The sequence below is a fragment of the Loxodonta africana genome, chromosome 4, assembly GCF_030014295.1.
Source record: "Loxodonta africana isolate mLoxAfr1 chromosome 4, mLoxAfr1.hap2, whole genome shotgun sequence".
NCBI lineage: Eukaryota > Metazoa > Chordata > Mammalia > Proboscidea > Elephantidae > Loxodonta > Loxodonta africana.
The window spans coordinates 119,734,291-119,756,501 of NC_087345.1; the positions used below are offsets into that span (position 1 = coordinate 119,734,291).

The following is a 22,211-nucleotide window of genomic DNA, read 5'->3' on the forward strand; positions in this document are numbered from 1 at the left end:
ACCATCTTAATTTCCTAGAGCTGCCTGAACAAAATTACCACAACAGGGTGGCTTTAAAGAACTGAAATTTACTTTCTCACAGTTCTGGAGTCTAAAAGTCCAAATCAGGGTTTCCACTATGTTGATTCCTTCTGTAGGCCTCTCTTCTAGTTTCTGTTGACTGCTGGCAATTCTGGTTGTTCCTTTGGATGCTTATATCCATCTACCTCCATCAACACATGGCGTTTCCTGTTGTGTCTCTGTCTTTCTGTATAAATCTAAATTTGGATAAAATTAAGAGAAAATGTACATCACAGTAGTATTTGAGGGAAGCCTTGGGTTGAACAAACATTGTTGAAATCAGCACTTTTAGAAGTCTGTACTCCCCTTCATAAGACACCACTCAAAAGGAATTAGGTTTAGGACCCACCCTACTCTTTTATGACCTCATTAACATAAAAGAAAACCGTATTTCCAAAAACGATCACCTTCGCAGGTATAGGGGTTAAGACTTCAATATATATATTTTGGGGGGCACAATTCAATCCGTAGCAGTAGCTCTTAATCTTGTTCCTGACTAGGCTCTTGAGTCAGTTTCTGCCTCTGTCCAGGCCCACAATTAGCTTTATGCCCTCTCTCATTACCCTCAATTGACACTGATGATATTCTTAGGCTTTAGGTTTTCTGGGTTGAGTCAGTCTACCTAATCACTGGCTTTATATTTCTAGGCTGATGTCACCTTGTTCTCTGTATGTCTGTTATATATCCAGTCCTTGGCAGTTCTGTAAGAGCACTTTCCCAGGCTTTATGGGGCCAGTTTCACCCACAGCCTTTTCCGAGGCTCTAATTTCAAATTTACTTAATCCTTGAAGGTGGCCGTCTGGTGAACTTTGGAGGTCAGTGACCACAGTTAGAAAAAGAGACTAGGATTGTAGATAAAGGTTTGAGACTTTAAGAATACAGTTAATGGCAGAAGCAATGGGAATATATATTATTATCTCAAAAGAAAAGGTAGACGTAATAAAGGGAAAACAAGAGCCAAACTCTGGGACAGCCCAAAGCAGAGGAAGAAGATTGAACAAAGAAAACAGAAAGGAGGTGTCAAGTGAGTAGGAAGACAACCTGGAGGGAATACTACCTGGGAAGCCAAGGAAGTAGAAAGTTCCAAGAAAGAGAGAATGGCAAAATGTTCATTATTTTAAGGTAGGTAGTTAGAATAATGACATAGGAGCTGGAAATCAAGAGGTCATTGGTGATTTCTGCAGGAGAAGTTTCAACAGGTGAGGTGGTAGAAGCCAGATGAAAATGGAACAAGAGGTATGAGGTGAGGAAGTGGAAGTGGAAGTGGGTATAGACAATACCATGATTCACTAACTTTACTGTGCATCAAAATCATTTAGGCGAAGTGGAGAAAATGATGAAAAACGGAGATTTCTGGGTCTCATTCTCAGAAGTTCTAATTCAGTCAGTCTTAGCAAGGGCCAGAAATTTGCATTTTTAAAAGCACTTCAGCGTTAATAAAGTTTGGACTATATTTTTTTAAAAAATTGACCATGAAAAAGAAAGAATATATGGGGCAGAAACTTAAGTGGTGGTAGGGATGATATACACCCTGTAATTTTAAATTTGTTTACCTGAGAAATCTCCACCAGGGCAATAATGCACTGAACGGCTAATTCAATTAACAGCTTGCTCAGCAGTTGTGCTTTTCATTGTAAACTATTTAATTGGTTTTTGGTAAAAATCAGTGTCATGAGTTTGGGCACCATGGCTTAACACATTCCAGAGCCTGATGGCCGTTGGATAAGCTGGATGTTGATATTTTGACCCTCAATAAATACTTACTGTTTGATCCTAGTTATGCAGAGACTAAGAACCAAGCACTTGGGAACAAAAAGAGAAAACCAAAAACCAAAAAATAAATTCAGAATTCTTTCCTGATCATCATTTTATTAGTCTCCTTTCCTGTTTGCCAAGAGCAAAGATTACTACCGAAAAATCTTACAGGCAATCTTTGCAAAAAATGTTTATTACTGTTTTCAGGTTATCAAGAGTCTTCCCTTCTTAAACCCTTGCCACATGGCTTCTACTCTTCCTACTATACAAAATAGCTACAAAATCCACATTTAATTATGTCTTTTTTTTTTTTTTGACTGCTCTGAACCATTAGAAATTATGAATGCCCCTTTCCCAAGTTTTCTTTTCGTTGGATGCTTTCTGTTCTGCATAGCCAGTTGCGACTGGTCACGAAGTTCCTGCTTTCAATGTTTACTTAGTCTCACCCACTCCTATAAATACACATGCAAACTCCACGGAGCTTATTTAGAATTCTCTGGTTTCTGACTCTCCCTCTCTTTCTAGTTACATCCTTACATCTCCCACTGCATGTTAGGCTTTTCAGTTTGGCTGGCCTGACCATAACAGTATCCAAATGCAATGGTAAAAGTTGAAGCAAGCATCTATCTCTCGAACTACTTCCCTTTCCTGGAGTCTTTATTTCTTCTAGCAATTCTACCATGCTTTCAGAAGAAAGTTACTCCCTTGATTTTATATGCAATTAGTTGCTGACATCTATCATTTTTTCCTTTTTGATATATTTTAGAATCAGTTTCTTAATTTCCAGTCATGGTGCCATGGGATTTAATTTGGATCTTTATTACTGCCTTCAAGGTTTAATGCAAAATCATTTTAAATTTAAATTTTTCCAGGCTTAATTTACATGCAATAAAATTTACTTTTGTTAGGTGTACTGGTCATTTTGACAAATGTACACAGATATAGAACATTTCCACCACCCCATCTTCCCTTGTAGCCTTTTGCAGTCAATTCCCTCCCCCACCTCTAGCCCCTGGCAACAGCTGATCTGTTTCCTACCCTTGAAATTTTGCCTTTTCCAGAATGTCAAATCAGTGGAGTCATTCAGTCTATAACCTGTTGTATGAGGCTACTTTCACTCAATATACTACTTTTTAGGTTCATTCATGTTGTTGCATGTACCTGTATTCCTTTTTATTGTTGAATAGTATTCCACCATCTGGTTGTGCCAGAATTTCTTCACCCATTGACCAGTTGATGGATATTTGGATTGTTTCCAGTTTTTCACTATAAAGCAGATGCCTGCTGTAAACATTCACATCCAAATCTTTATTTGGATATATGTTTTCACTGAAATAGCACTTTAAATCATCTCCCTGCATAGAATTTCTCAAGTTGGTACCAAGAGAAAACTCTTAATTAATAGCTCTGATAGTGTTTTCTACCACTCCAGAACCTTTAGTGGTTTTCTATTACCTATTAGATAAATGGCAAATCACTAGCCTTTATGTAAAGGCTTCCAAGACTGATCTCAATATGCCTTTTTTGGTTTACCCACCATTACTCACTTTACGGGCAAACTCTGTTTCTGGTTTATTTATCGTTCCCAGCATGACTTGTACTTTAAACACTTTCGTCTTCTGTGTATGCTGCTAATTTAAGTAAAGTTTACCTAAGTAGACATTCATTTGATCTCCTACTTTATAGAAGTTACAATGCTTTGCTTATTTTATACAAGTATCCCTTGGTAATCAAACCTTATACGTTCTTGAGTTTCTGATAGTAAATAGTGAGATTTCAGCTAATGAAGAACACTGGCCCTATTTTAAAATTTTATTTGAATCTTTTTAAGCTCAGATAGTGACAAGAGACTCCCTGGCCCAAGAAAAGTCTCTTGTATATAGTGGGTGCTTAATAAATGCTTGTCTGCATAAATTTAATTGGTATCAGCGGAATGAACGTGGGAGTAAATTCAAAGCTCAGTGTGGTGAATTTAATTTTAGACACACTGAAATAGAGGCATCATGGAAATGTGTGGTGGGAACTAAAGAGAGGTCACATTTAAAGAAAGACATAGCTTAAAGCAGTATTACATGGAGGTGGTAGTTGATGCCAAGGGAGTGAATCAGATTCCTTAGGGAGAAAGTAAAGAATGAAGAAAAGACAAAGCTGGGAAAGCTTTGAGGAAATGCAGGAATTTCACAGCTGCTTGCTGGAGTAGGGCTGAGATAATGGCAGAAGAGTTGTACAGAAGCAGTAGGAGGTACATGCAGGGAATGGGCATGATGCTGGAGGGGCAGTGGAGGGATAAAAGGGTTGATTATTTATTGAATGGCTGCTGGAGACTGATAGGCAATTTACATAATTTGCCTCATTTACTCCCCATGAAATAGGTAATATTATTCTTTTAATAGTCGAGAAAGCTTATGGTCAGATAATTTAATAAAATTTCTGAAGGTACCATGGTTCAAAAGTATTGCGGCTGGATTAAATATTAAGCACGGTGAAGGCATGTTGTCCCAGATCTGACATTGTTTCGTGTGTCCCTTATTTACCATTGATATGCCCAGAGCTTAGTTTTTTCCGGGCACATACTGTGCATTCAATAAACGCTTATTGACTCTATTAAACCAAATTTAGGTCCATTTGACTTTAAAGCTCATGGTCTTTGCACAATACTTCACTGATGATCACAGAAACCAGGGAAGATGAAAGTTTGAACAAGAAAGCATACACTAAATCGGTCAGAGACATTGTCATTACAAGGATTTAGAAGAGTTTCTTGAATTTTTCGGGAAGGAAGGTGGTCATCGGCAACTTTTAAAAGAGCACTTCCTATAGAGTAGGCTTAGAAGTCAAAATGTCATAGGTTTAAAAAATACAGTGCCCTAGGAAACTGGGTTGCAAACTCTTCCTGACACACAGCAGCAACACCCAATGCTCTGAGATAACTGCAGCTCATCAGCCTGTTTCCCGGGTGGGAGTCAGACACAGTCCCCTGAGCTCCTCCTGACTTCGGGACTCCAGTGTTAACCTTCAAGAGCAGACCTCACTAGGTTGGAGGGCTCTCTCCTCCACCAATGGGACTGAAGCGCAATCTTAGAAACCAACAACCAAATCAGCTCCTGTTGAGTTGACTCCAGGTGATGGCGATGCCACGTGTTGCAAAGTCAAACTGCACCCCATAGGCTTTTCAACAGCTGTGACCTTTTAGGAGCAGATCACCAGGACTTTCAACTGAGGTGACTCTGGGTGGGTTCAAACCACCAACCTTTTTGTTAATGGCCAAGCACTTAACAGTTTGCATTACCCAAGGTGTCCTTCGTCTCTCTGTTTCTTTATCTCCATTTTTCATCTTTTTATATTCTTGATGTGGATTGAGGAGTTCAGGTACTGTTTCTAATTAACTTTAAAAAAAATTCTGTAAATGATCCAGCACCTTCTTGGTAATGTAACATCTATCGTGTTGGTGCCTCCACTGGAGCTTAGAATTTAACACTCTGTGACATCAGCAAATATTTGCAGTGCAGTGTAAGGTGTGTCACATCAGAATTGTGTAAAAGCATGGAGCAAACAGAGGAGTTATCAAATCTCACCTGGGGTGGGGAAGTGGTCAGGCAGGACTTCACAGGAAATGAGATGTTTGACTTGGATTTTGAAGGATGAAAGATTGTGAAGGCCTGGGTCTTTGACAGTGGATGGCATAGTAGTTTCCCTGTCTTTCCCTTACTGGCCTCTTTCCAAATACCTTAAAACAGGTGGTGAACTACACTCATAATATTGCATGTTTGTATTAAGTGAAATTTTCTTTTCTTTCAGAAGTGGTTCTGCTATGGCTGCTGGCTTGCTTCAAGGTTTGCACATATGCAGTCAGTGGAAAATAAGAAGACAGAAGACATGACTTAAACAAAATAAATAAAAAAGCATAATTGGATAGGAAAAGCCCAAGGAAGAAAAATTTTCGGAACCAGTTTTGGGAAGTGTTATGATTTAAGAAATGGGATGACTACTGGGGATCTTGCTGTGACTGCTGAATTGCTGTATATACGCAAGCTGAGTCGTGGACATAATTTAATGTGTAAAATAAGTTATCACAGATTGGATAAAACCTAAGTGACATTAACATAAATGTAGCAATGGAATTTTTTTTTAAGTTGAAAATAGGTTGAAAGAACATTGAGGGGGCTTATCACTTGGCAATCATGAAGGACTCTTTTTTGAGGTGACTGGGGTGGTGGGGAATGTCTCAGCCTGGGAGTAAAAACCAGACTTCAAAGTCCAATTGTATTCTTTGCTGTGCTTTGATTTCGGGAAAACAATTTACTCTCTCTAAACCTCAGTTTTCTCATATCTAACATGGAAATCTTGTTATGCTTGTTGTTGTTGTTGTTGTTAGGTGCTGTCAAGTTGGTTCCTAAACATTGCAGCTCTATAGTACAGAGCAGAACTGCCCCATAGGGTTTCCAAGGAGCAGCTGGTGGATTTGAACTGCCGACCTTTTGGTTAGCAGCTGAGCTCTTAATCACCCTGCCACCAGTGCTCCTTGTTACTCTTAGTTAAGAGAATTAAACAAGTTTATGTGGATAGAGTACCTTCCAGAGTGGCTGGCCCAAAGTAGTTGCTCAATAAATATTGGTTAATTTTTCCTTCTCTTGTTTTCTTTCCCACTCTCTCTTTACCTTGTCATGTTTTCCTTTCTACCTGTCTCCAGTTGAAAGGTAGAAAAAGGAAGCTATGGTACATTTAAAGAAAGTCTCAGTAACCATTAAAGATTAAAAAATTAAGGCTCGGCACTTAATTAAAAAAGTAACATAGTAGACTTCACTTGGAAGATTTATTTTACCTATAAGGAAACTGATGTTTGGGGAGATTAAGTGATTTGCCAAATTTCATCCCTAATACATGTCAGAACCAGGACTTTAATCTTTCAGCTTTTTGACTCTGTAAAGCAAGCTCCTGATCACAGCTCACACAATTGACTAATAGTGAGCTTATTGTGAACTGAACTAAATTCCTTGGTCCTCATTTTATCTGCTGTCTTTAAGCCACAGCTCCTCCAGCCTGTACTTGTGTACTTGACTAGCAGGATTCTTTCCTTCCCTTCTTTTTTTGTTGTCGGTGTACTGACCTTACATTTATCCTTATTAAATTCTATCTTGTCAGGTTTGACCCATCTCTCTAGCCTGTCAAGATTTTTTGGCTCACGATACCGCCAGACTGTCATCCAACATATTATCCTCCCAAGCTTTGTATCATGGGCAAATGTAGCACACATATATTTTCTGTCTTCATCCAAGTCATTGATAAAATCTCTTAACAAGAAAGGGCTGAAGGCGAAGCCCACAAACTGTGACATCATTTCATTAATCAGCATCTTCAAGAAATGGCTTTTCAATTTGTTTTAAATCCATTCAATTATAGTAGCATTTAATCTCTTTTTCTTTATCTTTTTTACAAGGTTATTAAAAAAGGCTTTATCAAGTCTTTTAGCCTTGATGAAATTTAGATACTGGACGTCTGCTGCATTTCCCTAATGTACACGAGTTAAATAACTTCCTCAAAAAGGGGATTCTTCAAGTTTCAACCGAACTGTACATATTACATGTTATTTATTAAAATAGTTTATTTCCAAAGAGAATAAAATCCTTTTTGGTGTATTCATTTACAGCTGCCTTCTGAAAATGAAACTTAATCCACAGATAATACCCCTTGCTGTCAAACAAATTCTGACTCATCGCGACCCTATAGAACAGAGTCTTACTGCCCCATAGGGTTTTCAAGGAGTGGTTGGTGGATTTGAACTACTGACCTTTTGGTTAGTAGCTATAGCTCTTAATCACTGTGCCACCAAAGCTCCACAGATAATAAAGCACCTGACCATAGCTATTTTTGTGCAAAGGTTCTTAACTGTCTTTTTTAAAATGCTCATTTCCTTAGACATAAAATTAATACAATATATCTGTTAATTTTTATAATTCACATATTCTCCAGAGAGTGCATTTAAAGTTTCTAATTTTCCCTAGTTGATGAATTTGAAAACTAATTTCAAAAAGTTGAAAAAATTATAAAATTCTATGTTAAAAGTGATTAACTTACAACGGAATTTGTTTAAATCAAGAATATTTGAAATCTAAAGTCTGTGATTGTATTTTTATTAGAACAGAAATCTGAAGAATATTTCTTTGGCATGAAACGGATGGTTATAAAACTTTCATTTAGGTCTTTGTAAGCTGCTATTTAAAGAGGCTTGCATATTTGCAAAATTGTGGACTTCCAATTTATATATTTGGTAGTGTTGGGAAGGCTGGAGGTTATACATGAAAAGTTTATCAAATAATTAACATAATTTTTTTGGCTTTGTCTCAGCATTAAAAAAACAAAAATCTCTAATATGGATTCAAACTCTAATAATCCAAAATGGGAAGTAACCAGATAAGAACCTTTAGATTTAGAAGGTCATGAGTTTGTTTTTTATTATTAGTATTTTTGAAAGGATAGCTATTTTAAAATTGTATGGTAGCCCTAAGATCCTGGGGTCAAAACTAGGCTGGGGGATAGTGGAGATAAGTAAATTCCACAAAAAAAAATTTCATTCTAGATAGTAATTCCAACTTCTATTCTATAATGACTGTCTTCATTTCATACTGTTATTAAGAAAAAAAATTCAAAACTTGGAAATATTACAAAGGGAGAGGGTCACCAGGTTTATTAATTGTCAACTGAGGTATCATTGAACAGGCTTACTTAAAGATATTTTAAATATCTACAGGAAAGTATCTGTGTTTGATTTTGCTATTTTCTATTTGCTTCTAGCCCAGACATGTGTTAAGTTGGAGATCCTGTCCAATCGAGAAGATAACCCTAAAAGTTATGATTTTATTGCCCCATAAAACACTAAACTAATTCATATCTTTTCTAGCAATCTTATTTTTGTTCTTGCACTCCCCCCACCCACTCCTGAAATGCCTGTGAATATCAGTTCCCTAAAATGTTTTCAGAACCAGCTCTAAAATATTACTAGATCACTCATTCCTGAGTTAATACATTTTGAAGTGTGTTCATTTTTTTTAACTTTTTGATAATTACACTTTCACAAGGTAGACAAAAGGCAAATAGAGTGCTTTAACATTTAGCTTTCTGGACTCTGAAATAGTTAGAAAATAGAAGCCAGGGATGAATACTTTCTTTTGTGTCTAAAGTATTGCTACATCTCTTGAGGTGGCTGACTTTTCATTAGGAAGTAAAAGCATGAGAAGTGTCTGGTTCATTACATTAGGTAGAGCCATATGAAATTACCATTTTTATAAGCCAAAACAATTAAATATTGGCAATTTCAAATGGTTTAACTTAATATTTTATTTGTAATTTGAGAGAGAACAATCACCAAAGAAATTTCTCCATAACTGGTTAACAGCAGGAAGAAACCAGTTTGTGTATGATGTCTGATGTGACAGAACCATTATCATCTTGCAGTTTATTCTTCTAATTGGCACTGAATAAATTTCCTACATTATGAAGAGGAATGAATGCTCATATGATGCCAGAAGAGAAAATATACAGCATTTGGATGCCAAAATAGAATCTTCATGGTGATGAAACGAACAATACATGCAATGTTTGCCAAAGTGAATAATCACTGCTATAAAGAAGTTAAACCAGAGCAGTGTTTAGCTTTCGAGGATAATGAACAGATGGCCTGTTCTCACAGTAGGAGTGGCGCTGGGTCACTTATTTGAGTTAGTCACCGTGATTCATTGGTCTTAAATCACATGTTGCAAAACAAGATTAGTTATAGAAATGTTTGGATGGCTTTGCTTGTCAACTGCTTTTAACTACACTTAAAAAGTTAAAAAATCTGAAATAAATGAGATGGAAATATTGGATGAATTATGTCTTCTGCATTTATAGAATCTGGTATTGATCTCAACAGCAATTTTGTAGGCATCATAGAATAAGACAAGCCACAAGGGTTGTAAACCTTAGCATAAATTTGTGTTATAAAATTCTGTGCATTTTCCAAAGTAGCACTTTGTCCTTGGGATGTCTTCCTGTACTTCCTTTATCTTACCCTATTAAGTGGAAGCTTTGTATCAGTTAAATACCTCCTGAAAGCTCATCTCTTTTTCATAGTCTTCCAGTAGGGATCAGGCAGTAGAACTATATACCCACGTGGCTTTACCTCGACATCCTTCAGTTCTGAATTGCATTGGATATATGTCTTGCTGTTCATGTATGTTTTACTTAAAAGTTTTTATTCTGCTGATTTTCATAGGTATTTTCACAATTTATAATTACATATATATTCATGTAGACAATTGCAGCAACACACACCAAATGAGATATTGTATAAGCACTCTTTTAATTATAAAATGCCACGTAAATATAATGAATTAGTCTATTTCTATGGAATTATAAAATCCCATAGGGCAGTATCTAGGCTATGTTTATGAAGTTCTTCATTATATCATTACACAAAGCTAATCACTTTTGTTAATGCTAGTAAGGGATGAAGGATCATAACCAGTAAATCTTTCAAGTGTTCTTGGACCAGTTTGATATCTAAAGAAAAGGTACAGCTTATCAGTTATTGTATAATTCTAAAAATTTTAAGTACCATTGTGGTAGGAGTTACATGTTCTTTGCCAAACTCTACCATTGCTCAGTGCAAAGGGAACTTAATATAACATGCTAGTGAATAGATAAAAGACATTTTTTTCAGGAGCATACATACGCTGTTTAACTTAGCTGTTTAGAGCCTTAATATTTACTAAGTCTTATTTTCTGATATGATCAGTCTGAAATAGTGGACAATTAACATAGGCGCATGAGAAGTTAACCATTGACTAGTTGGAGAAGGACAGCAAGTAATTTAATGTTCCCCAAATTATGATTCATGTCTATAGCATTGTAAGTCTCTCTCCCTCTCTTTATATATATACACATACAGACACACACACACACACGTACTGTATGATTCTAACTATATGACATTCTGGAAAAGCAAAGGCAAAAGTATAGAGACATTGAAAGTATCAGTGGGTACCAGGGGGGCAGGGGAGGGGGAAAGGATGAATAGGTGAAGTATGGGACATCTTTAGTGCAGTGAAACAATTCTGTATGATACTGTAATAGTGGATACACAACATTATGCATTTGTCAAAACCCGCAGAGTGGTACAACACCCTGAGTGTACCCTAATGTAAACTATTCCACAGGAATACAAGATGTTAATAATGAGAGAAACAGTGTGCAGAAATAGGCAATATTTGGGAACTCTCTGTAGTGTCTGTACCATTTTTCTGTAAACCTAAAATTTTCTTTAAAAAATAAAGTCTATTTAAAAAATCCTGCATTGTGCCCTGGGTTATGAGAGAGATCTTTAATTTAACTGAAATAGACTTAAAACTTTGTACTTTCTTTCTTCTGCCAAGATGGCTTAGAAATAAAAGAATCTAATGATAAAGCAAATGATTTTAAATGGTTCTGAAAACATTTGACTCTGACTACTAGGTGGTGCAAACAGTTTTTTCTTGATTGGTAATCTAAAGGTTGATGGTTCAAACCCACTCAGAGCTATCATGGAAAAAAAGTCCTGGTAATCTGCTTCAGTTAAGATTACAGCCAAGAAAACCTTATGGAGCAGTTCTACTCTGTGACACATGGGTTTGCCATGAGTCAGAATTGACTCTATGACAACTACCAACAACAGTTGGAAATGGAGGCATATTTGCTTTAGCCTCAGGTAAAGGATCTGTTTACTCAAATTCTTAATACTCAAGTGCCAGTTTTCTGGAAGTTCATACAGAATATTTGCACATACTAGTCTTTGTCTTGCTTCCTTTCTGGACCTAAATAACTCCTGGTTATCCTTCAAATTTTAACACAAGTGTCCCACTTCCTTGGGAAATCTTTCCTGATTAGGTCAAATCACCTAATTGTAAGGTCTTAAATCACCTTGTACTTTTATGTTGTTTGTTGTTAGGTGTCATCAAGTTGGTTCCAACTCACAGTGACCCTATGTACAGTAGAACGAAACACTGCCCGGTCCCGCATCATCCTCACAATCATTATTATGCTTAAGCCCATAGTTGGAGTCACTGTGCCAATCCATCTTATTGAGAGTCTTCTCTTTTTCACTGACCCTCTACTTTTATACAAGCATACTGTCCTTCTCCAGAGATTGATCCCTCCTGACAATATGTACAAAGTATGTAAGACATATTCTTGCCATCCTTGCTTCTAAGAAGCATTCTGGTTGTACTTCTTCCAAAACAGATTTGTTTGTTCTTTTGGCAGTCCACAGTGTATTCAATATTCTTCTCCGACGCCACGATTCAAAGGCGTCAGTTCTTCGATCTTCTTTATTCATCGTCCAGCTTTCACATGCATATGAGGCGATTGAAAATATCATGGCTTGGGTCAGGCACACCTTAGTCTTCAAGGTGATATCTTTGCTTTTCAACACTTTAAAGAGGTCTTTTGAAGCGGATTTGCCCAATGCAATGTGTCTTTTGATTTCTTGACTGCTGCTTCCACGGGTGTTGATTGTGGATCCAAGTAAAATGAAATCCTCGACAACTTCAGTCTTTTCCCCATTTATCGTTTTGTTGCTTATTGGTCCAGTTGTAAGGATTTTTGTTTTCTTTATGTTGAGGTGCTATCCATACTGAAGGCTGTGGTCTTTGATATTCATCAGTAAGTGCTTCAAGTCCTCTTCACTTTCCAGCAAACAAGATTGTGTCATCTGCATAACACAGGTTGTTAATGAGTCTTCCTCAAGTCCTGATGCCCCATTCTTCTTCACATAGTCCAGCTTCTCGAATTATTTGCTCAGCATACAGATTGAATAGGTATGGTGAAAGGATACAATCCTGACTTTAAACCACACATTATCCCCTTTTTCTGTTCAAATGACTGCCTCTTGGTCTATGTACAGGTTTCTCCCGAGCACAATTAAGTGTTCTGGAATTCTTATTCTTTGCAATGTTATCCATAATTTGTTATGATCCACACAGTCAAATGCCTTTGGATAGTCAATAAAACACAGATAAACATCTTTTTGGTATTCTCTGCTCTCAGCCATGATCCATCTGACATCAGCAAAGATATCCCTGGCTCCACATCCTCTTCGGAATCCGGCTTGAATTTCTGGCAGTTCCCTGTCGATATTCTGCTGCAGCTGCTTTTGAATGATTGTCGGCAAAATTTTACTTTTGTGTGATATTCATGCTATTGTTCGATAAGTGCCGCATTCAGTGGGATCGCCTTTTTTGGAAATAGGCGTAAATATAGATCTCTTCCTGTCGGTTGGCCAGGTAGCTGTTTTCCAAATTTCTTGGCATAGACAAGTGAGTACTTCTAGCACTGCATCCATTTGTTGAAACATCTCAATTGATATTCCGTCAATTCATGGAGTCTTGTTTTTCACCAATGCCTTCAGTGCAGCTTTGGACTTCTTCCTTCAGTACCATTGGTTCCTGCTCATACCGTACCTCCTGAAATGGTTGAACATCGACCAATTCTTTTTGGTATAGTGACTCTGTGTATTTCTTCCACCTCTTTTGATGCTTCCTGAGTCATTTAATATTTCCCATGTAGAATCCTTCAGTATTGCAACTTGAGACCTGGATTTTTAATTCAGTTCTTTCAGCTTGAGAAATGCCAAGTGTCTTCTTCCCTCTTTGTTTTCTATCTCCAGGTCTTTGCGTATGTCATCATAATACTTTGTCTTCTCAAGCTGCTCTTTGAAATCTTCTGTTCGGCTCTTTTACTTCATCATTTTTTCCTTTTGCTTTATCTACTCGATGTTCAAGAGCAAGATTCAGAGTCTCTTCTGATATCCATTTAGGTCTTTTATTTCTCTCTTGTCTTTTTAATGACCTCTTGCTTTCTTCATGTATGATGTCCTTGACGGCATTCCATAACTTGTCTGGTCTTAGGTCATTAGTGTTCGATGCTTCAAATCTATTCTTGAGATGATCTCTAAATTGAGGTGGAATATACTCAAGGTCATACTTTGGCTCTCGTCCACTTGTTCTAGTTTTCTTCAGTTTCAACTTGAACTTCCATATGAGCAACCGATGTTCTGTTCCATAGTCAACCCCTGGCCTTGTTCTGATTGATGATATTTCAGACTGCAGAAGCTGGTAAAAATCTTCAATTTCTTCATCTTTGGCCTTTTTGGCTTGTGTATAAATTTGAGTAACAATCTATTAACTGGTCTTCCTTATAGGTGTACGGATATTATGCTATCACTGACAGCGTTATACTTCAGGATAGATCTTGAAATGTTCTTTTTGACAATGAATGCACTGCTGTTCCCCTTCAAGTTGTTGTTCCTGGCATAGCAGACCATATGATAGTCCAATTCAGAATGGCCAATACCTGTCCATTTCAGCTCACTAATGCCTAGGATATTAATGTTTATGTGTTCCATTTCATTTTTGAAGATATCCAATTTTCATACTTTGTACATTCCCTGTTCCAATTTTTAATGGATGTTTGCAGCTGTTTCTGCTCATTTTGAGTCATGCCACATTAGTAAATGAAGGTCCTGAAAGCTTGACTCCATCCACGTCATTAAGGTTGACTCTACTTTGAGAAGGCAGCTCTTCCCCAGTCATCTTTTGAGCGCCTTCCAACCTGACGGGCTCATCTTCTGTCACTATATCAAAAAAAAAAAAAAAAAAGACAATCTGCTGCTATTCATAAGGTTTTCACTGTCTAAATCTTTTCAAAAGTAGACTGCCAGGTCCTTCTTCCTAGTCTGTCTTAGCTTGGAAACTCAGCGGAAACCTATCCACCATAGGTGACCCTGCTGGTACTTGAATACCAGTGGCATAGCTTCCAACATCACAGGAACACACAAGCCCCCACAGTACGACAAACTGACAGACATGAGCGGGTCTCAGGCTAAAACACAAGGCATGCAGCTTCTTCCAATTCATTCCTGAAATGCAAGCCAACATCATGTCAGCTGCTAAATGAGAACCAAGCCTTACTTAGCTGCTTCTGATGCTTCCCTCAGTTCTTCATCCAGTCTGCACGAGCAAAAATTACCGTCGTAGAAAAGAAACAAAAAAGAAGCAAGCAGAGCGTGAGTCACCCAGCAAAGCAGAGCCAAACGTAAGTGAAGTGTGTAAATGCTTTGAGAAACAGTCCTCTGGAGCACTTAGAATCACTCCTTCAGTTAAATGTGGGGCCATTTCTTCCCAGTCAGTGTTTACATACGCTTACTTTGCAAATTCCTTCATAAGGAAGGTATAAATGGTGCAAGGGGATCAGAAACATGCTGTCTGAATAAAGCTGAGAACCTCCAAATCTGCCTGTTGAGTACAGTTAAAAGTTAACTTGCAGCACCGGCCAAGTCAGGGATGGATCTGGTTTAGTACGTTTCAGTTGCAAGTCAGGTTGACCTCAACAGCTTTAGACACAAGACAAAAACAGGAATGGTAAACAATGGACTGATGGGATGCCCTCTTGCTCTGTAGCGTGTTGAGGTCACCCGTGAGAAAACACTGGCGCGCACACACAGAGGGTCCAGGTGAATTGTAGATCAGGAGATTTTTACCTCACACTTCTCTTATAAGATCTTTCTTCATCGTACCTTACGAGACAAAAAATGGATGCAGTGAGGAAAATGAACAAACAGATGGTAAAAGATGACAAGTAAATGTTTTCAAGGACACCAATTTCACAATTATGTGTGTTTATTTGATTTTCTGCCTTACCCCCTACTCCAACCATAGTCGTTGAGATTTAAGACTGTTTTTGTTTTTGCTGTTTTTGTTTTTGCTGTTTATTGCTTACTTGCCACCCAGTGTAGTGACTGGCTCATCCTATTTCCATCAAGTCGATTCTTACTCATAGTGACTCCCTGTGTTATAGAACAGGACTGCTCTATGGACTTTTTTTTTTTTTGGCTGTAATCTTTATGTACTTAGATCTTCAGTCCTTTCTTCTGTGGCTATGCTGGGGGGGTTCGAACTGCCAAACTTTAAGTTAGTAGCCAAGAGCAAACTGTTTGTGCCACCCAGGGACCTTGACTAGCTCATAATAACCAAACCAAACCCATTGCTACTGAGTCAATTTTGACTAAGAACAACCTTATAAGACAGGGTAACAGTGCCCCATAGGGTTTCCAAGGCTAAAATGTTTAAGAAAGTAGACCGCCACATCTTTCTCCTACAGAACAGCTGGTGGGTTCAAACGACTGACATTCTGGTAAGCAGCTGAACACATAACAACTGTACAACCAGGGGTCCTGTCTCATAAACCAAAAACTCATTGCTGTTGAGTCAATTCCAGCTCACAGTGGCCCTACAGAAGAGAGTAGGACTGCTGCATAGGGTTTCCAAAGAGCTGCTGGTGGATTCGAACTGCTGGCCTTTTGGTTAGCAGCTGAGCTCTTAACCACTGCTCCACCAGGGCTCCTTCTAGCTCATAACAAAAAACAAAAACACAGAAACCAAACCTGTTGTTATTGACTCCTAGGCATTAAATACATTACAGTTGAATGAATGAATGAGTATACTAAATTGTACTCAGTAAATTTATAGCAGAAAATTTAAAGAAAGAAGAAAAAGAAATAAAATACTTTTGGGAATGGTAGGGTGAGTGGTAAAAAGATTATCTTCAAATTGAAGGTTGGTGTACATAAAGTATTATGTTCTAACAGTTCACTGCAATGCTTAATTTAAAGTTACCTGAATTGGAAATGTAACGGATGTAACAAACACATTTTAGCCAAGGTTTTCATAGCCATTTCAGGTCTAGTTACAGCAATAACATCCTTTTTTATGGTTTTATAGAGCCCCATTAAAGAAAGCTATTGGAATGACAACGATTACCAAGTTTTGTCCATTGTTTAATTCTTTTAATCCATTATTTCTCTAGCCAAAGAGCATGAGGACATGATGGAATGAACTTTGTGGGAAGTAAGTTGTTCTACAGGTTCTACAGTAAATTCTCAGATTATTTAGGAAACAATGAACTACCATTCTAATGATTTAACCAAATAATTCTTCAAACCCTCCTGCTAAGATTGGCAAGAGACTGGAAAATAAGAAAATTTGAATTTGATGTCTCAACTCAATGAAAAATAAGTATGGAAAATTCCAATCTTTTTTTTTGAAATTATTAAGAAAACATTTGTAACAATGAATGACACCAGTAATTCTGATGTAAAAGTCTATGCTCTGAAACACAGAAAGTGTCCTCAAACAAATACTATTGGTGGCTTGTGCTGTTTGTTTTACTGCCTTTCATATTTCCATCCTCTAAAACCCTTTTCTTCATGAAGGAGGCTGAGATACCAACGTCCTGGTGTTTTTATAACTATGGATAATGCTGCAGAATTACCTCCATCTAGAGAGCCATCAGAATCTGCTAAGGTGCTGCTGACAACCTTCCTTGTCTGCTGCAACGTAATAAGCTTTTTCCTTAATAAAAGTTTCATGCTATAGCTAGTTAGCCCAGTTTGCTAGGTTACTAATGAGGCCAAGCTCAAGGTGTAGAGTCTTAATAGAGTCAATCAACTTTGTGCCATTCTTTAGTCACTCAGTGTTCCCAAACCCTATCCAATTGTCTTGCAAATGTATGCCATCATTCACGACAGGAACTGGGCAGGAAAGAGGGAGTGAATAAAGACAAATCTATTACTACTGATAAATAAACAGCCACAAATGATGGAGAACAGGGCAGTTAAGTAATACCAATTATATTTACAAAGGGCAACATATCATTACTATGGTAAATATTTTTTCTAAAAAATAGTGATTTTTCTCATTTACTTTGGCTGTTGAGTGGCTCCCACTCTCTTCTTCCCTCTCTTACACACTCAGCTTTTATGCAGAAATGATTGTGACACAGACATATGTAGAAGAGTTCTCTACATACAAGAGGCTGTCAATAAATGTTTACTAAATTACTTTTGGAATTTTGATTGCCAGAAAAGATCAAGAACCAAAGGGACTTTGCTTTGTTTGTTAATTTGCTCTGTCTTCCAGTTTTCAAAGCAAACAGCATTTATATTAGATGACAATAGAATAAGTAACTCCAAATATTTTATTAATGAAAGACAGTCACATAAACACTTTTCTCTAACCATTGAGCATTCTTGACTTATTATCAACTACTTGCTGGGTATTTTCATCTGGATGACCTAGTTATTAGTGAGAGTAGTGTTTGAGAAAGTTCGTATTAGTCCTGACACAGAATCATATGTATATATATATGGAAACCCTGGTGGCGTAGTGGTTAAGTGCTATAGCTGTTAACAAAGAGGTGGGCAGTTTGAATCCTCCAGGTGCTCCTTGGAAACTCTATGGGGCAGTTCTACCCTGTCCTATAGGGTTACTATGAGTCGGAATCGACTTGACGGCAGTGGGTGGGTGTGTGTATATATATAGACAAAATTCATTTAAATATATATATATGTGTATATATATATATGTATGTTGTCTGGTCACAACAATGTTTTATAAAATCTTCAAGAGAAATATATGTACAAAGGAAAATCCCAGGGAGATGTCATAGAATCTGTTCTGAACCAGTGAACTTCAAAGGATGTTAGCAGAAGAAATTGTAAATTTGACTCATGGTTTAAACCTTAATAAACTAAGGCACATGGAACTTTTGTAAAAGATTCTTCCCACTGAATGAGAAAAATGTTATAATTTGTGACATGAGATAGGGTAAGTTGATTAAGCAAATGGGAATGAATATTCATACCTGAGAAGTAAATCCAAGAGCTATCTAAGAAAAACTCTGCAATAAGTATTGCTAAAATGTTCAAAATTATCTCTTGAGAAATAAGGGAATTCACAAAAGCAAGATCAGACTATCAGGAGAAAACAACAGGCAGACTGAAAATACCCAAACAAACATTATAGAAATAGAAGATATAGTTACTGAAAAAAAAGTAGACTAGACAAGGCTGAAGAGAGGATTATTGAAACGGATGACAGCTCTGAGAGAATCATCCAGAATGTACATAGAAAATACTTAAAAAATTAAAAAGATGTAAAAAATTGACCTAAAAGCTTCAACACATATATAATATGCAGTGCAGAAGAGAGAATGAGGAATGAATTAGGTAATGAATGAGAATCTTCCAGAATTCAAGAAAGATTTGAGTACTCAGAACACACACACAGAGTCAAGAGAAAGATAAATAAAAAGAAATTCATATGCAGACACACTTTATTCACTTATTAAACAAAAAACTCAAAAAAAAAAAAATGTACTATGTGCCAGGCACTCTTCTGGGCACTGAGAATTCAACAGTGGTCAAAAGAGACAAGTTTTCTCCTCATATGGGGCTTACATTCTAGTGTGTGGGTGGAAGAAACAGAAAATAAACAATAAATAACACATCAGGTGGCTATGGGTGATAAGAAGAAAATAAAGCAGGGTGTAGGGAATAGGGAATCGTGGGGGTGGGTCAGGGTGGATAGGGGATCTTATTTTATACAGATGGACCGGGAAGAGCCTTCTCATAAAGACACATTTAAGCTGTGAGTACTGGAGGGAGTGACCCATGTGGCTATATGTATGTAACTAGGAAATGAAGATATGGGAAGATGCCTGGCATGACTGAGGAATAGCAAGGAGACCACTGTAGCTGCAGAGGTGTTCTAACCTTGAAGGTATATATTGGTAACTTTATCTATATTAATATTAAGAAGTCCTGTCCTCAATGGGCACAATTTACTGAATGAAAATATATGGTACAGAGTGGAGGCTGTATTTGTAATATGTATATTCAATTAAAGGACTTGTATCCACAATATGTAAAAACATCAAAGCAGTTAAAAAAAAAAAAAGACAGAAAACTTAATGAAAAAATGGACAAAAGATTTGAATAAGACTTCCAAAAGTAGGTGTCCAAAAGGCCTATGAGTATATGAAAAGATGCTTAACCTTTTTTGTCATTAGGGACACAGAATGTAAAACCACATTGTGATGCCATGTCACACCCAGAAGATGGCTAAAATTAAAAAAGGTAATATCAAGTAGTGGCAGGGACATTGAGTGACTTGAATTTTCATACATTGTTGATGGGAGTGTAGACTGGTACAACCACATTGAAGAACTGGGAGTATCTACTGGAGTTGAATATATGTGTACCCTGCAGCCCAATACATCTGATTCTAGCTATAAAAAAAAAGCTATATAATCAAAAAACCCATACGCAATAAAAATGTGTATATTTGAGTACTATACAATATGTACCCAAGAATACCCCTAGAATCACTATTTATAATCGCCGAAACCTAAAACTAACCAAAATATAACAGAAAACCCATTACCATTGAGTGGATTCCTCATAGTAACACTACAGGACATAGTAGAATTGCCCCATAGGGTTTGCAAGGCTGTAAATGTTTACAGAAGCAGACTGCCACACCTTTCTCCCACAGAGCTACTAGTGGGTTCAAAGTGCTGAACTTTCAGTTAGCAGTGGAATGCTTTAACCACTGTGCCACCAGGACTCCTTCTAAATATAGTAGAATGGATACAAATCTATATTTAATCCATACACTGTAATAGTACACAGCACTAGAAATGACTGAACTACCGTTACGTGAAGCAATGTGGATAAATCTTGCAACCATAACATTGAACAGATGAAGTCAGATCCAAAACAGTGCCTATGGTAAGGTTCCAGTAATATATCATTCAAAAACAGGCAAAGCTATTGCATGGGATTAAAGTATGAATATTGGTTATTTTAGGAGTAGGGGTAGTGACTGGCAGGAGGCAAAAAGGGTTTTCTGAGGTGCTGGTAATGGTTTATTTTCTGATCTGGGTAGAAGTTACAGAGATGTGCTCACTTTGAGAGTATTCATTCTCAAATGCACTTAAAATTTGTGATTTTTTTTTTTTCTGTGTATATATGCTACTTCAAGGAGACTGGGTGGTGCAAGCAATTCGCAATCAGTTGCTAAAATAAAGGCTGGCAAGTCACCTTGAGCGGGGTGAGTGCCACGGTCCAAGCAGGGGCAGCAGGGCAGTTGGAGTGCAGACTGAAAATATGCAGACCACCAGTCATTCCTCCACCTCTGGTCTGCTGTTGTACCAGGGGTCTAATCAGGCCTGGGACTGTCTTGCTTCTGAGTAGGCCAGAGATCCCATCTAAACACCTTCCTACAGCAACTCCCCGCTCCAGGTGGTCAGACAAGAATTCCAGACCAGTGTTGTCTCCCAGGACATTGACACAGTGGCCAAGTTTATTTGGTGCTGGGGCCACCACAGTTGGTGTGGCTGGTTCAGGGGCTTGCATTGGGACAGTGTTTGGTAGCTTGATCATCAGCTATGCCAGGAACCCATTTCTTAAGGAGCAGCTCTTTTCCTATGCTATTGTGGGAATTTGCCTGTCGGAGGCCACAGGGCTCTTCTATTTAATGGTCACTTTCCTCATCCTCTTTGTCATGTGAAGCTCCAAAGGGGTCACCTACCTGACTTCAGGCCTTGCCCCATGCTGGAGTGTGCTAAGCTTTACCGTTTAGCACAATGTTTCTCTAAAATAATAATAATAAAAGAAAATAAATTTTGGTTGTCCAAACCCACTCAGTGACTCCTGGCAAATTGCTTCTGTAAAGACTATAGCCAAAGGAACCCTACGGAACAGTTTTGCTTTGTAACATTATGGGTCGTCATGAATCAGACTGACTTGACAGGAAAACAGCAGCAACAACAACAACATATCATACATCGATAGAAATTTTACTTAAAAAATTGAGGTTCTGAGACCATAGAGACTTGGTTTTCAAGTCCAATTCAGCTATTTACTGGTTGTGGAATATTGAGAAAATTACATAAAATTAATGGCTTAAGCATTCAACTGAGGAAGCTAGAAAAAGAAGAACAGAGTAAAGCAAAGAAAGCAAAATAAAGGAGATAATTAAGATTAATAAATTAGAACACAAGGAAAAATAAAAATGAGTCACAAAACAGGTTTTCAAATGACTAATGAAATGGTTGACCTTTAGCAAGGATTATGAAGAAAATTAAAAAAAAGGCATGTCTGAATAAATGAACACAAATACATAAATACTGATAAAGTCGGTACTCAAAACATGCTATAAACACATTCATGCTGACAATTTTGAAAACTTGCATGTAATAGTTATTAGAAAACTTCAACTTGCCAATTTTTCTAAAAACTGAAATAAGCTATAAAACACCTGAGAAGTTCAATGAGCTATAAATTTACTATCGCTATCATATCATATCAAGCTATAAAGATAAATTGTAATTTCTAGTCAGCATTTGTGAATTTTGTTTAAGAGGAGCCTGAATTACAAAGACATGTAGTGAGTACTATTACTGCTATTGTTGCTACCATGTAAGTACTACTATTTATTTTACTGAGACTCACATAAGTAACTTGTCTAAGGCCGTGCAGATGATAC

The 22,211-nt window shown here is 37.4% G+C and overlaps 1 pseudogene; it reads left to right on the plus strand.

The window, feature by feature from the left end:
- The first annotated feature begins 19,779 nt into the window (after positions 1–19,779).
- On the plus strand, positions 19,780–21,233 carry LOC111751976 (ATP synthase F(0) complex subunit C1, mitochondrial-like; annotated as a pseudogene).
- The last annotated feature ends 978 nt before the right edge of the window (positions 21,234–22,211 follow it).